Raw genomic sequence first — 17,086 nt, forward strand, 5'->3', positions numbered from 1 at the left:
AATACCTAATGGAGAGGACAGGTAGGTGGCTGCAGCAAACCACTATGGCACATGTATACCCATGTAATAAACCTGCATGTTCTGCATATGTATCTCAGAACTTAAAGTATAATAATAAAAATTTTAAAATAGTAATAATAATAAAACATATTTTAAATAGTTGTATATAACCTACAAGTATCTTATTTTTCTATTACAATCTATTTGGAAGGGATGAGGGTAAATAGGTTCATGTATATTGATGCAGAATTACTCAAAAACAAATGTTGTATTACATCAGCTTGTCTTTTGCTTACCAAAAAAAAACCATGAAATGTTTTCTCAACCTTTGTAATTAAGCATAATACTAAAAAAAATAGACCACAATCTATTCTATTTTTTGTCATATTAATAATCACGTAATATTGAAGAAGCAAATATATAATGCAATTTTTGTAGTTCATTAAAGAGAAAATAATTCATATTAGAAAATAAAAATGAGTTTCTTTGTTCCTTAACTAAAGCAAATGAAAGAGCTACTGGACATTTCAATTCAGAATAATCAAGCAACAATGACTTGAGAGTAGTTTTGCTTTTATTGCTTTAACAGGTTGTCCTGACAGGTTTGAATTCACCAGATAATTAAACAACTCATCACATCATTTTGGCTATTCAGACACGGCCACAAAAGCACCCAGGATAAATATGAAGAGCTTTTAGGAGCCAATAAAGAAAATAAAATCTCTAAGAAATTGGCATTAGGAATATAAAGTTCTTTCATGTGACAGAATAATAGGAAGGCTGTTTCATTTTCAATAATTCATACATGTAAATGTACTAGCAATTTCTTACACGGACTATCTTTCTGAAAAACACAATTTTATAATTATCATATTCACCCTTTGCATCTCATTTATGCTTAACACCATTAATAAGTACCCTTCTCAATACTGTTGGCCACTAAAACGTCTGTGACCTAAGCAAAATTACAGTTCACGCCAAGAACAGGATGGCTGTGCTCTAAGTCTTTTGGCAAAGGCCAGGATTTTAATGACCTTAAACAAGCAGGGCGGGCAGTCACATTGCCTGAGAACTCCAGAGCTTTTGCACAGTTTATTCTTGTCGAAGCAAGCTAAGGCAAAAGCTTTGGCAGCAATCTGAAGACAGGGCAAAGGGTTTCAAGTGGTTATTTTTCTGGATGTAACTCTTTATGGCTGGATTATAAAGAAGGGTTTGTAGAAAGATTTCCTGGGATACTGTCAGATCTCTTTCCCTGGGTAAGGTACAAAGGAAGGAAAACTCAGCTGGCATTTTTTCCCCTAATTTGTACCTGTGTCCTTATAAGAACATAAAGAGCAAGTGGGTGCATGTTTGAGGTAGAGTATAACCTCCTCCAGAAAGTTCTGCATTCAGAACTTAGAAGGGAGGTCAGGGAGACAACCAGTGTCTACCCTTGTTTTTTTTTTGTTGTTGTTGTTGTTGTTTGTGTGTTTTGTTTTGAGACTGGATGCAATCTCAGCTCACTGCAACCTCTGCTTCTTGAGTTCAAGCAATTCTCCTGCCTCAGCCTCCCGAGTAGCTGGGGCTACAGGCACGCACCACCATGCCCAGCTAATTTTTGTATCTTTTTTTAGTAGAGACAGGATTTCTCCATGTTGGCCAGGATGGTCTTGATCTCCTGATCTCATGATCTAACCATCTTGGCCTCCCAAAGTGCTGGGATTATAGGCGGGAGCCATTGCATCCAGCCTCAGTGTCTACCCTTATCCTCGCATTGAGAGAAGCTACATGTTCACAAGGGAATAATTAATTTAACTGTTCTTGTTTTTCAAACTGCGTATGAAAGAAGTGAAAGTAAGATAGAACCTAAGTGATCGAACATTACTAAGCTAAAGGCATTAAAGGAGCTGTCAGTGACATCTGAAACCATGATGGGACTGTAACAAGAAAAACCCACATAAGTACCACCTTGGCTCAAGTGGTTCCCATTCAAAGTGCTACTGGAAAAAGGGAATACTAGCGTTTAACAATGTCGTTGCCCTTGCAGCCTAGTTCAACGGATACAAATATCCACATCAGTTCTTTTATTTTTTACTGGGGACCTTGATAAAAATGCATGTTTATTGAAAGTTGTGAAGACAATGAAATAACAATGCCGTGACACAACATAGAATTTGTCAAAAATACTAAAATTTCCAATAGGAACATAATTGAAATCACTTTTTCAACAGAAGAAAAAAGAAAATGTGAAAGAAAATATGCAACAATATTTTTAGCAGGAGTTTCTTATATATCATGAGCTAAACATTGAAGATAAAGCAATTTACAGAAATGAAACACAATTCCTGTCTTCCCAGAGCCCTAGACTACATTAATAGGTTGGGTGTCTTAAAATTCTGCAAAGATAAATAATAACTCTACATGATGAGTTGTGTGATCCTAATTTGAGCTATTATCTTCCCATTCAAGGCAGACTTTCTGTACCCAAGGAACTTTCTGGATTATTGGGATATGTATGCCCAAATAATGAAAGAAAAGGTAGCCTGTTACAAAGACCACATAAGGTATATAAAATGACAGATGAACATAAAAGTCAGAAAGTGTCTCTGAATGGAGGATCAAAAAGATTTTCATAAAGCAGATTCAATTTTAACTGAATCTTAAAATATGAATGGAATTCTGCAGAAGAATTGAAAATATAAACGTGGGCTGAAAGACAGGAGATAGAAAGAGTTTTAACACTGACCAAAGTCACCCATAACAGATCAAGGCCTCAAGAGAACAGGCAATTTTCAGATGCCAATCTCAAAGCTACTCAAACCTATTTACTTTTTCTTCTTTAAATACTCTCTTCCTTTGTTTTCTAAGAAATTGGTCTCTCCTTGTTTTCCTCTTGCTGCTGATAGCTCATTTCCAAGCCATATTATAGGCTTTGTTTTTTGTTTGTTTGGTTTTTTGTTTTTAGTTTTTAGTTTTTTCTCATGACCTAATGTTCATGTCCTCCAGGACTCCGTCCTCGGCCTTTTCAACCTTCTCACTCTACATAGTCCTCCAAAACAATCACATCTATTTCCATGGCTTTCAATTTCATCCATATCCTGATGGTGCCCAGATTTATAACTTCAAGCCATATTTCTCCACTTAATTCTGATCATACGTCCCTCATTCCCACTCTACCTCTTTACTTAGGTACTCCAAGAGACCCTCAAGCATACATCTGAATGCAAAGTTATCTTCTTCCCCTCAGAGACAGTGCTTCTCAGTGCTCCCCATCTTAATAAATAATACTGAGCCAGGTGCGGTGGCTCACATCTGTAATCCCAGCATTTTGGGAGAGTGAGGTGGGTGAATCACATGAGGTAGGGACCAGCCTGATCAACATGGAGAAACCCCATCTCTAATAAAAACATAAAATTAGCCAGGCATGGGGTGCATGCCTGTAATCCAAGCTACTCAGGAAGCTGAGGCAAGAGAATTGCTTGAACCCAGGAGGCGGAGGTTGCAGTGAGCCAAGATCGAGCCATTGAACTCCAGTCTGGGCAACAAGAGTGAAATTCTGTCTCAAAAATAATAATAATACCTGCTCAAACCTGGAATCTTGGTGTCATCTCTGACTTTTTTGTCTCCTATATTCACACTACTTCCCAAAATCCTCATATGTGAAATTATCTACTTCTCTCCATTTCTATCACCACCACTGTCATCCAAAACATCAGCATATTTCACCTGAGCAATTGCAAGAGCTGATCTCTCACCTCTAGTTTCATCCCCTTCCAGTCATCCTCCATCCTGCAGCCTGTGTGATAATATCAAAATGTAAAGTTGTTTATGTAAGCTCCCTGCTTAAAACTCCATTGGTTTTCATTACCCTCATCATGTTTATGTTCATTACACAGCATTCAAAGCATTCTGCAACTGGCCCCTTCTAGCTCTCATTTCTCACCAGTCTCCCCCTCTCATACTTTTAGGTCAAATAATATTGACTTTCTCACAGCCATTTGAAGATTTGAGGGTTCCACACTTTCTCAGTACCCTATGATACTTCACTTTGTATGTGCTATTCTCTCTTTATCCCTCCCCAACTCCCATTACCCAACCTCTGAAAAACTCCCTTTATTTTTTCAGGAGCTCGAACATCATTTCTTCAGGAATGTGTACACTGATTCCCACTGTAAGTAAGATCCCTGTAACTTTTTGTTCTTTTCTAATACTCATCACAATTTATTGCATTTATTTGTAAGTATCTATCAGTGCCAGGAGAATATGAGCTCCTTTAAACCAGGTTCCATATCTGCTGAGTTCAAAACTACATCCCTAGAGCCAAGCACATATTCTAGCACATAGCAGGTATTCCATGCATTCATTTTTCAATTAATAAAAGATAAATATTCCCCTTAGATGGTAAAGTAGAGCATTGAAGGGAAATACAGTAAGCAATATGCTAGAAAGATAAGTTGGAGCCAAATTATAAAGGATCGTTCATTCCATACCCAAAAACATAGACCATAACTGTAAACATGGGGCCCCGCTTACAAAGCAACTACATTCTAAGGAGGGAGGAAAGTAGAGCAGATTTGAAGCAGCTTGCTAGAAGAATCTCAAAAAGCTTATGTATGTTTTTCAGAGTGATACTCATGGAAGTTCTTCAAAGTGTGTTATTTATAGTTTCTCTAAAAACTCCGTTATAAAGTTAAAACATGGCTTAAGGATAAAAATTCTCTGTTAAAATTGACTGGTTTTTTCTGAAAATAAAATTAATTTGTGAGCAAGCAATATAGCAGCTTTGACCAGGATTGTGTGTGTGTCTGTGTCTATGTCTGTGTGTGTGTGAGTGTGTGTGATTTAATTTGTGTGTGTGTGTGTTTGTGTGTGATTTAATTTTCATCTCCCATCTCTCACAAAATTCCTGAATGTGTTTCTATGTGTATCCTGGAAGAACTACACTAATTAAGGCGACTCCCTTTTCAGTCCTATCTCCAACCTCTTTAGTATGCACCCTAAGTCCCAGCCACCTGGGTCTACGGAGCCCATTGATTCTGACATGTAGTCCTTCCATCTGGAAAATCTTCCATGCCTGCTCAAATCTTCACATCTTCCGAGGCCCGGTTTTAATAAGTTTCCCCTTCTATGAAACCTTTCTGAATTTCTCTGACTCTCCACAAAATTAATCCCTTCTTCCTTTCTATTCTCAATGAAATACGTGTATCACTGTGTTCAGATTGCCTTACGTTTGATGATGTGCCTAATGACCCCATTATATTAGAAGTTCTTTATTAAAGAGAATCCTAAAGAGCCTTGCTATCCAAAGTGTGGTCCCTCTACCAACATAGTTGTGAGCCTATTTTAAATGTAGACCTTCAGGTTCCAACCCAGACCTCAGAATCTGCATCATAATATATCTCCAGTTTATTTTTATCACAATAAAGTCTGAAAAGTGGTGCCATTGAGTATCTAGTATGATTAACACATAAAAGATATTTCGTATTGGCTTACTTGATGGCTGGAAAGGGCACGAAAAATCAGGGAGAGACATTTAATGTGCTGCTATCAGTGTGCTAATGTGGTGTGGGAATTTATCTCAGAGTACAAGATTGGTAACATGGACAACATACTAAATTTATAGACCACAAAACACCACTATGAGCCATAAAATGGTGAAAGACATTGATGCAATCCTGGAGTTTGGGGCAGAAAATATCATAAAGTATTCTGAAATTTGAAGATCTTTTTAAAAATCACTATAACTTGACATATCTTGGATTCGTGCTTCAAGCTATTCCACTGCATTCAAATATTTGTTTTCATTCCTGCATATTTTTCTCCCTCTCCTTCCTGTGTAAATTTATATATGGAACTCAGTTAAGTCAGATTGTTAGCTGATAAAACTTTCTTCTGAGAAAAATGTGAAAGCATCCTAAATTCAAGGATGAGAATTTGCAGAATTGGTGGATTACTGGAGCACCACACAGTGAGAAACACATGAAAGGTCATGACTCCAGCAGGACTTGGAATAAGGTAAGGCATACAGAAAGGTAAGAAAAGAACAGGTCAACTTCTGAACCTTCTAGATTCTCCTCCTAGAAGAAACAAAATAAAATTACTTCAATTATTTTCAGACACTGAGGCCAAGCGTTTCTCACTAAGTTCCAAAATGGTGTCTCACCCCTCATGGAAACAAAAAGGCTCTGAAATAGAGGCAACTGAGGACATCTTGGAGGACAAGACATGAGCCAGGAAGGGGGCCTGACACAGAAACAGTGATAAGGAAAAAAATGATGAGTTTGTTTGCTCTTTCTGTGAACGTTTTAATTCCCACATTTCCATTACTTAATGTGTCATTATTTTACTTTTCAGCAATTGGCAAACCAAAAGCATTCCACCATTTATTTTAAAATTTGTAGTCAACACACAATACATCAGATTTTATATTCCCTCAAATAAAAATTCTCAAAAGAATCAAATCTAAAGCTTTGATATAAATTTCCCTCGGGAAGTTAATCCTAAAGTTCTTAGACATCAACATATGCTCCTGACCAAAGGTTGGATTTCAGAGGTCATGATGACATAGATTGATAAAGTCCTGCTGCGTCATCCAGACACAAATTACGTGTTGACATTGATAGGCAACACTTTTCATTGCCTATTAAGTAAAGGTCAAACTCTTCAGTCTGACATTAAAGATGACCCCAGTTTGATTTTCTAACTTTATTTTCCTCCACTCCAGCCAAGTAGAACAAATTGTGTTCTATGTGTGTCCTTTAATTTATTGTCTTCATGATTTTGCTTACAGCTCCTTTCACTTGTAATTCTCTTTCTTTCTATATCTATGGATCCCAAAACTACCCAGTAATTAAGGACCAATACAAATGGCATCTCCACTGGGCCTCCAAATACCTGAACAGCTAAAAATGTATTCTTTCAAATAACTCCTAGACACTCGATAAACTTCATCTCATGTTATATTTATTTATGTATATGTTTAATGCAACTCACTAGACATAAAGCTTCCAGAGAGTAAAACAAAAAAAAAAATCTGTTTATGTGCTTTGTGTACCTAATATAGTGATTTGTAATTTGCACATAGTAGGTACCCATAAATATTTCATAACTCTACAGCTATGGAATTATTATATTCAGTCAAATGAGACCATAATATCCTTTTGGTATGCTGTTCTCCTTTTTTCTCACATTTTCATTCACCCCCAACCCCCTAAATTTCTCTAAAATCCTAATAAGTCATTTTCACTGTAACTTATCTGGTTCTTCATGGAATTATTAGATAAAAACTAGGCCAATGCATATACATTGTCCTACTTTTGAATAAAAATAGGCCATATTCCTGGCACAATGTCCATATCTGACATTCAATAAATATTTGAAGAAGGAGTGGATCAATAAATCAATCAGTTGTCCTGACAAAATCTCAGTAAGTCTAGCGTGACTAGCATAAAGCTATGAACCCCTCAGATTTTGTTGTCCATTTCTGTCTTGCAGTACCTGTGAAGTAGTGGTACATGTTTTCTGATTGTATATTGTGGTCACATAAAGTGAATAAAAGCAAAGCATTAACAGATTACATGATGTTCCTTCCTTAAAGATAAGGTCTGTACCCACTAGTGGTAACAAAAGTGTAAGTTTGACTATATTAAGCCATATAAGTCCCCAAGGGGACTCATCCCAAGATTAAGCACTGAGTAAAAAATTACAATAATTGCTGCTGCTACTTGAAAATGATAGTAAAATTCAAATAAAAATTTTAAGGTGAAAATGTATTAAGAATGTATTAAGAAATTATTTTGCATGGGGAGGAAGGCAGCAAACCACATTGCCATGTATGTACCTATGAAACAATCTTGCATCTTCTTCACATGTACCCCAAAACTTAAAATGCAATAAAATATATTTAAAAAAAAGAAATTATTTTGCATGAGTTCTAAATTATACAGCTTATAAGTAAAGATACAGTTGACAAGTTATAAACTGCCAAGTACTACATGATATCAGCAACAAGTTTTTCCTGCCTTTGGCCCAACTATTTGTGCATAGGTTGTACTAAGTAAACTTCTGCCTTGTTTTCTCCACCTCAATTAATAGCTTGCTAATAACACTGGTAATCTGGTCTTTCTAATTCTGGGAATTGGCAAGTCTTTTCAAACTCTTTCTTCACCCCACTGAAATCCCTTTCCTGAATGCCTGTTCTAAGTATTGCTAGTTCCTGAGTTCTCCAATAGTATGCCCTCCCTACCTTTCAAGAAGCCTAAATCTGAAGAGCAAGCATGCTTTCTACAAGTATTAGAATACACAGCAAAATGGGAATCAAGCTTCTCCACCTAACTGAAATTATGTCTTCCTCTTCCATTAGACCTCCAGATATTTGGGGGAAAGAAACTGTCTATTAATTTGACTTTCATTCTCCCTGTTAAAAGAGGCTCAGTACATCTAAAGTGCCCAGTGATTGTTGAATAATTTAATGAAAGACTGCATTAACCCATTTAGAAATGTACAAACCATTCATAAGTTTACAGAGCATTATATGCCCATTATGTTTCTTCATCCTTCTAGTAGTCAAAGGCTCATAGTTACATCTCTATGTAGTATGTTTACAACCAGTCAATTGCATACCAATACATCTATCAGGATGATCAACAATATAAGCCTAGAACTTAGTTACTATCTCCTGAGTGCAGCCCCAATGAACAGTGAACATGCAAACAAACACCTAAACAGATGCAACAGAACTAGTAATACACTGAGACCAGGAAACCCCATTTCAAATACAACTCATGCAAGTGACATGACAATGCTATCAATTAATCTCTGCTGTCATTTATCAAGGTAAGAAGGCATTCTGAGCAGGAGCCTTGTGATTAAGGAATGGGAATAAGCCAGAACAACAGCAACAACAAAAATAGTTTGTGAGTACCTGGTACCAGAGTACAGACTTTTTCTTATTTGTGCCGGACATGTCATAATGTCTAAGAACTATCACCAGGGTTGTCACAGTGGAGAGTAACACACACTAGAAGAACCTAATGAGGAATTCCGTGTGGGATGTGTGCTGGAAAGGGCTTACACCTATAATCCCAGCACTTTGGGAGGCCAAGGTGGGAGGATCACTGGAACCCACGAGATCAAGACCTTCCTGGGTAATATGGAGAGATTTTGTTTCTACAAAAATTAATTAATTAATTAATTAAAAATTGTAAAAAAAAAGCATTAGGTAGGGGTGGTGGCACATGCCTGTGGTCTCTGCTACTCAGAAAACAGAGATGGAAAGATTGCTTGAGCTTGGGAGGTCGAGGCTGCAGTGAACCATGATCACGCCACTGTACTACAGCCTGGGCAACAAAGGGAGACCCTGTCCAAAAACAAACAAACAAAAAAGAGTGAGATGTGTCATACAGTCATGGGAAAGGAATTATCAAAGTTGAGTCCTGAAGGTTGGACCGGACAGGTGAGAAGTGGTGAGATGAGAGTCAGAAAACAGAGAGAGACCCTAGGAGTCACTGGCTGTATCATACAACAGAGACTGTTATACAAACAATGAGGCAGGGGTCTGATCATCAAGAACTGATTATGCCAAGGTAAGAAGTCTGACTTCAGAGAAAGCCATGTGAAATATTTCTTCCAGTTCCCCCCATAATTATCTCACCTAGGGAAATGAAGAAAGGGTAGCACTGACAACCTAAACATTCAGAATTACATACAGAATATTGGTGAAGGCTAACACTAAAGTCATACCAAATATATTTACATTAGATGTTGTATGTGTTTTACTTTAAAATGTGCAGCAAATTATAATTTTTAAGCCTGAAGTTGAAAATGCTTTTATTTCCAGAATTAATATAACATTTTTCTCCCTAAGTAAGTTTTTTATCCCTAGGTAAGATAACAGCACCTCAGAGAAGATTTGGAAAATAAACAGGCTAATGGGAGGTAAGTGTAGCACTCAGCGAGAGACACGGGCCAAGCAGAGTCTCCCCTGAAAAACAGGAACTGCAGGGGCACTGTAGTTCAGGAGAATAAGCCTCAATCACAAAAACAGGCTCTGGTGGCCATAGTAATGCATCCTGCTGGTGGCACCCTGAGACCAAACTTGCTCCTCTGAATCTTCCAGGCAGGAGTCTTGACAAAACCTGTGCAGTCACACCATGGTCCAGGAGAAGCCACTATCGATACATCCTCCAATATCACAGTCTGCTCAAGAAGAGGGATGCCCAGATCATATGGATCGCCTGCAACGGAGCAATAAGTGGGAAAATGGCCTCATAAAGGTGTCGTAATGCCTAAACTAGAGGACTGTCATCCTCTTCAGCTTCTCTTGCTGAACATGCTTGAAATACTCCTAAGTGAAATAAGGAGGGTGCTATGGTCTGAATGTTCGTGTCCCTTCAAATTTATATGTTGAAACTGAACCCGCAATGCAAGTTTTAAGAGGTGGGACCTTGGGTAAATTATTAAATCACGAGAGCCTCATGAATGAGATTTACGCCCACATAAAAGAAGGTGAGGGAGCATGTTTGTCCCTTTCACCATGTGAAGACACAGCATCTGCCCCTTCTGCCATGTGAAGTCGCAGCAAGTCGGTGCCATCTCTGAAGCACAGCAAGTCCTCGCCAGATGCTGAATCTGCTGGTGCCTTGACCTTGGACTCTCCATCCTCCAAAAATATGGGAAATAAATTTCTGTCATTGATAGATTACTCAGTCTATAGCATTTTGTTATAGCAGCCCAAACTAAGACAGAGGATTTTTGAGAAGTTATAAGCACTGGTTCAAGTTCTTTCTACCAATTCACAGAAACCATCACACCAACAGCTGTTGAAGTACCTTAAACAGGTAAGTACGTCATTAGGTAATTATATTAAATCTCTGTGTCACAAAAGGTAGAAGAATTTCAAACTTTAAACGTCAAAAGAAGAAGTAGAAATATGCCTCTCAATTTTAAGTCAAAAGAATAAAAAACAAAGTAACTCTCAAAGCTTTCAAAAAAAAAAAACATGGAACTAATTAACTATGCAAATACAACAAACATTGTTTTCCATTTATTCTTCTACCAGAAACCACTGTTGCTATAACTAGCAATAGTCACTTAAGATTTGTTGTTGGAAGAAAAGAGGAAAATGTATATTTAATTTCCCTCCTCCTCCACAGATAACCAAATGAGGAGGCTGGCTGTCCCGGGGACTGCCTAGCCCGCAAGGCCAAAAGGCCTATGTTTATTGCTAGAGTGACCGAATAAGGCAGGCATAGACTCTGAGCAGTGTACCTTACATGATAATTGCTCTACCCTCAAACTACCCTCATATGAAGAGTTTCTTTTTTATCACCAACCATAACTCGGAGAAATCCTATCATCCCTAAAATCCTGGATATGTGGGAAATGGAGAAGGATATTTGCCTTTAGGTATACTTAATTACATTTAAGCATAGATGCGTAGAGGGAAGCACATGCCACTCAATAAATATATGAACTTGGGCAAATTATTGAATCTCTGAGCCCTGGTTTCCTCATTTTTATAAAGAAGATAGCAAAACCATCTGAGGATCAAATGAAGTAGGATATAGGAAACAGCTTGCATGGTAGCTGAGGTGTCAGAGACACAAAACGGTGGTTTCTTAACACTTTCCACTCTTCTTATTGTGAATTGTTAATGTAGCGCAAAATAGAACAAATTGCTAAGGAGATGTAGGTGCTGTGTTATGTCATCCGTAGCTCACTGCCAGGAATGTTCAGCCAGCGTTTTGTCCTTCAGTTTCCAGAGGGTTTGTTTCTGAAGCTCAGTCGAATGTTTTCTCTAGCTGTCTATCCCTAGAGAATTCCTTATCATCAAAGGTTTTCAAGCTGGATTGCCCTTTTTCTTTTTTTCTTTTTATTTATTTATTTATTTTTTTTTTTCAGAAAAATCTTTTTGCACTTTTGTCCTTTTTCTGAAGATTCTTTCCTCTTTCTGGAGTAAAAGTCTTGCCAAGATCACCCTCCTAACCATTTCCTCTTGGCTCTTTTCCTTATCTGTGCTTGGACAGAAAAATGGACATTTGCAAATGTTAGGACACCCTTCCAAGCTCAACTTGTCTTTTGCCCCAACATCCAGAAAGAGCAGCAGCCTGGCGAAGAAAAGGGAAACGTCACTTTGAGTCCATTGATTAAACATGTCAGATTTTCTCTCTTGGAAACAATAGGTAAAGAGGGGAGCATTCTTGGGAGTCTGTTTTGAGCTGAACAAAAATAACTGTTTTGATTTAGGAAAAAAAAATATGTTTACCATTATTATCAGATAAAATCATCACATTTTCACTTGTTTTTCATCCTGAACAGACCTGAACTTCCACTATGACATAAATTCCTTGTCCTAGTTTGTAAACATGCCTTAGAACAACTCTTTTCTCTGCCTGTAATGTATTTTTCTTTCTTCTTCAGTGAGAGAATTCCTGGTACATTTATCCTTTAAACAAACGTTTATTTGGAGAAAGCCTGGCTGGATCCATGGGTGAGGAAGTCATAAGGACATCAGAAGGTGGTGATGAGTTGCAGCAGAGGAGAGTGAACTTTGCTTAAAGGAAAATAGCAATTGTGAGCACAGGGTTAAGGATGTTGCCTGGGAAACATCCCTATTCAAGCTTTGTGAAAGAGGAATCACCATCGATATCTTTATTACTCATCTTCCAATCACTCTTGCAGTTGGCCAATGCTGTTTTGGTGCACCGCTCAGATCCCCTGTACTGGGCCAATGCACCATCCCCAGCTTCTCTGAGTGTTGGCTACAAAAGGCTTCCAGCAGCTCCCCTTCTCCAAAGACTTGCCCTCGGCTTACAGGTGTCAGCTCTCCGAAAGTTAAGTGCCTATGCCCTCAAGGAGAGCCCTGCAGCCTACAACTAACACTATACTGGAGTGCAAAAGACTGGCCCTTTGCTGTTTCCTATTTTCATACCTTCTATTTATTCTTCCACCCTCCTAGACCACTTCCAACACTCCCCACCCTAGGCATCACCTACTGTAGAAAACCATCCTGAAAATAATTCCCTCCAACCTGTCTAAGTGCCCCCTCTCGGCTTGTTTCAGTCACTTTGAAATTTCTAACGTGAAAAATACTTCCTGGCTCTTAAGGTTTGGGTTCAATAAATATTTGCTGATTCAGGGAAAGAAGGAATGAGTAAACTGCTATGAACATGTTCGTTTAATATATTTAGCAGTTTACCATGACCTAACAGCATAAAGCCTCTGTCATCAGACAAGTTGCTTGCCAAAATCTTTAACTTGTTAAAAATGTTTATGTGATGTTTTAATGAAAGAGTATGCTAAGCAGTAAATTAGTTTCATGAGGAAATCCCTGTGAAAGCAACGAACACACGGGCTGACATACAGGAACTCAAAAAGTCCCCGTTCAATAAAACGGTGAACTGGGGGCGGGGAGGGGGATTCTCCTCTAAAATGCCTTCACAATTTTTTTCAAATAAAATGCTCTCTCCCATCAGACTACGGGAAAACCTGGATCTCCTGTCTCCAGCGGCATCAAACAAGATGCCACTTTTCTTTTTCTTTTCCAGCAATTCTCTGCTTCCTGGGCCACTACAGTTGTCTGTGCTGTCCTTGATTGAAACTATTTTCAGAGAAGAATCATCACCAAAGGTCAGACTTATATAATTTCACCATCTCTTGAATTATGCCTTCTAATTTTCTCTAACTGCAACTCTATTAAGCAACTTCTTTATTCCACTACTGAACTCCTAGAAAGTAAGCTTCAATTCTCATACAGTTGATATCCTTTGATCATCACTCAAAACTCAAAAACACCTTCAAAGCAGTTTGGGGCCTGAACTGTGGGGATTCAGACCAATTAGAAGTTGCCCTCAAAATGCCCCATTTTCTGGTTTGCCAATTAGGCTTTGCCCCAAGCACTGATTTTACTGAATCAGCTGAACACATAGCTAGGCTGAAAGAGGAAGCTCATCACCACCACAACCTTCCACATCTATTAGCTTCTGACAGAATATTTTTCATCTCCAACTTTCATCTGAGCCACACGAGCAGCGTCTGATATTTTAACCTGGACCTAGATATTATCACATTTTTTTCTTTCTCTCTTTTCTCAAGGTAGTTACATTTTATTGCCTTGGACCATCCAAGCCCTTAAACTAATGTTTAGTTTCCGCTTTCATACTTTTGTCCAAAGAGTTCCTGGGTTCTCCAGATGCCTTGTTTCCTTTGGTTTTATGTTTCCTTCATCTCTGCATCTTTCTCCAGTCCCCTGAGGCTGAATCATCTATAATAGATATTTGTTCTAATTTTGAACTGGTCTTTCAAATAAGAGTTACTCTCCCTTCCTCTTGCCTGTGTTAACAATGATAAAAAGTAGAACAAGGCAATCAGAAGGCATCAGGGATCATTGTCCTCACCAAAGGCCCAAATACTATGGAAAAGGAAAGAGCACAATCCTTGTCTCCTATTCAGCTTAAGTCGGCAATCAACCCAGCCTGTCGGCCAGGCTACGTGGCTACTAAGCTTGATAGATTTCAACTTAACGACTCTTCATATCTTCCACATCCTTAATTGTAACCTTGTTAACATGGAATGGGTCATTAAGAAAGCAGAGATTGTTTGGGGGGGGGAGGGGGGAAGAGATAGCATGGGGAGAAATGACAGATACAGGTGAGGGGACGGAAGACAGCAAACCACACTGCCATGTGTGTACCTATGCAACAGTCTTGCATGTTCTTCACATGTACCCCAAAACCTAAAATGCAATAAAAAAAAGAGCTGCTCAAGCTCAAAAAAAGCATAAAAAAAAAGAAAGCAGAGATTTAATTGCTTCATTTTTAATTTTAAAAATGCTTATGTCGTACTTTAATTACATTCAGACATCCCAGAGGATTACCTCAACATTCAGGCACATGTAAAACAACAAACACACAAACACACCATTACATGGACAACCACATGTTAAAGGGATAACAGACACAATTATTCCGGTCATATAGAACACATTCATTCCTACCTGTCATTATCAATCTCACATAAAAGTGGAATTTGGCACTTTTTCAAAAAATCTGTAACCTGAATTACTTAAGTAATAGCTTTAATTTTTCCCTTAAAAAAATCTAAACCAAAAATAAAAAGGTGTCGCCTGAGGTTTTCTCCAATAGGCATTAAGTATATTTCATTCTACTTGCATTACGTCTTCTCAGAATGCTTCTACAGTATCTAAATTATTCATATAATGATTTGGGTTTGGTAAATTTTTATGAACCTATATTTTCAGATACTTAGCAACACTCATCAGCCATTGGTCAGATGCTTACTAAGCGTCAGTTCTCAATCTAGAATAAGTAACAAAAAGAGGCAAATATTTTGCTTTCATGCAGCTTATAGTAGAGAGCAAGAGAGATCAAACAAATCATGGCACTTATGAATGTATGATTATAAACTGTGATGTTTCCCGGAGGAAAGGCATATGATGTCTTGAAAATATAAAACAGCAGAGCCTGACTGGATTGAGGACTTTTCTAGATGGCATATGTTTTGAGCTCTGAAAGGTGAATGTGTGTTGGAGACTGTGGGCAGGAAAGAAGGGCACAGGCCATGTTCAAGGACATGACAGAGGTCACCGTGGCTGCACAGCCAGAGGAGAGTAGAATATTTTAAGGCTGGAGAATTAAGCAGAAACTAAAACATAAAAACTTTAAAGCCGTATTAAACATTTTTTATCTTTTTCCTAAGAAAAATAGTGAGATTTGAAAGGTTTTCAGCCAGCTGTTTTAATTTGGTCTGTATTTGCAAAGTTTTGATCCGGTCTGTGTTTGTAAAATATCAGTCTGGCTGTAGTGTAAACAGCACATTGGGGAATGGAAGAGCATGCAGAGTTAGAATGTAGGGGATGTCCGGGTATGAAATGATGGAGACTTTCGCCTTGACCTCTCAGCAAAACATGGAAATACTGAATAACAAAAAATACAGAAAGAGATGGGTGCAGATGCTGACAAGTTCTTTTCTATTATTGTAGAGAATGGTAGTATTCATGGGATATACAAGATGAAGCATCTTGCTGCTTAGAGCCCTGCAATTCAAACTTTTATCCTGTAACTTTTGTCCTTGATCTGACTTTGATTTCCCATTCTATATTCTGAGAATATTCTCTATACTGTGAAAGGAACTGGGATAACTTTGCGGGCACCTTGCCTAGGAGCCGTCTTACTTCCATCCACAGAGAAGGTACTACTAGTTATAAGAAAGAACCGGCCCAACCCTTATACTTTAGCACACACACTAGTGCAAATGAATTACAAGTTTCTGCAAGGAAATGCTCCACTCAGCCCTTAGTGACCAAGCCAGGACCTAGGGGTATAGGAAGTGAGGTAAAATCTTTTTATGACCAGCAGCCTAATTTGAAGACCCTAGGAGGTCACCCCAGGAGAAGTGGCTCTAAAGGTGGTTTCTAGTGGTAACTGCTGACAGCAAAATGGGAGCAGAATCCAGCACTTGCTTCTCTGCTCTGAGTGAGCCAAGGAGGTGCTGTTCTCCCAGGGCACCCACTTCAACAGCTGCTGCCCAGTGCTGCCACTGCAGACAACGTGTCAGGAAGCTGCTGGAGAAAGTTGTGTTTCAGGTGTTCAGAGAGTGCTAGCGTGGAGGGTAGGGAAAGATGGGAGCCTCTTTTGGGCTCCTGTAATTAATGTTGCAAATGATGTTCCCAAATATTCATCTTCGCATTGTGGCTAAATTACCATGTAAAGGCATCCCAGATTGCTGTAGGGTAATTGCTCTTATAATGTATGCATAATAATTACAGATCACTGCTCAAAAATTTATCAATTTGAAATTCTTGATGTGAGAAAGGCAAATTGGAATCCAAAATCAACTTATACTATTGCAAGAGTCTTTAATATTACATTTGTCAATGAAAGGGGGAAAATTATAATAAAACATAAAATATAATTTCAATTGTCAAAGTCTTTAAATGGTTGTAAAAATATTCTTTAACTTTATTAACTATTTGAGTACACAGTTTATTGATGATGGCATCTATTGGAATTTTGGACAAATAATCACTGAAATAGAAATTATGCATAACTCTCTAAAATAGAAATTTGAAGAAATTGAAGCAAGTTCA

The sequence above is a fragment of the Saimiri boliviensis genome, chromosome 15, assembly GCF_048565385.1.
Source record: "Saimiri boliviensis isolate mSaiBol1 chromosome 15, mSaiBol1.pri, whole genome shotgun sequence".
Taxonomy (NCBI): domain Eukaryota; kingdom Metazoa; phylum Chordata; class Mammalia; order Primates; family Cebidae; genus Saimiri; species Saimiri boliviensis.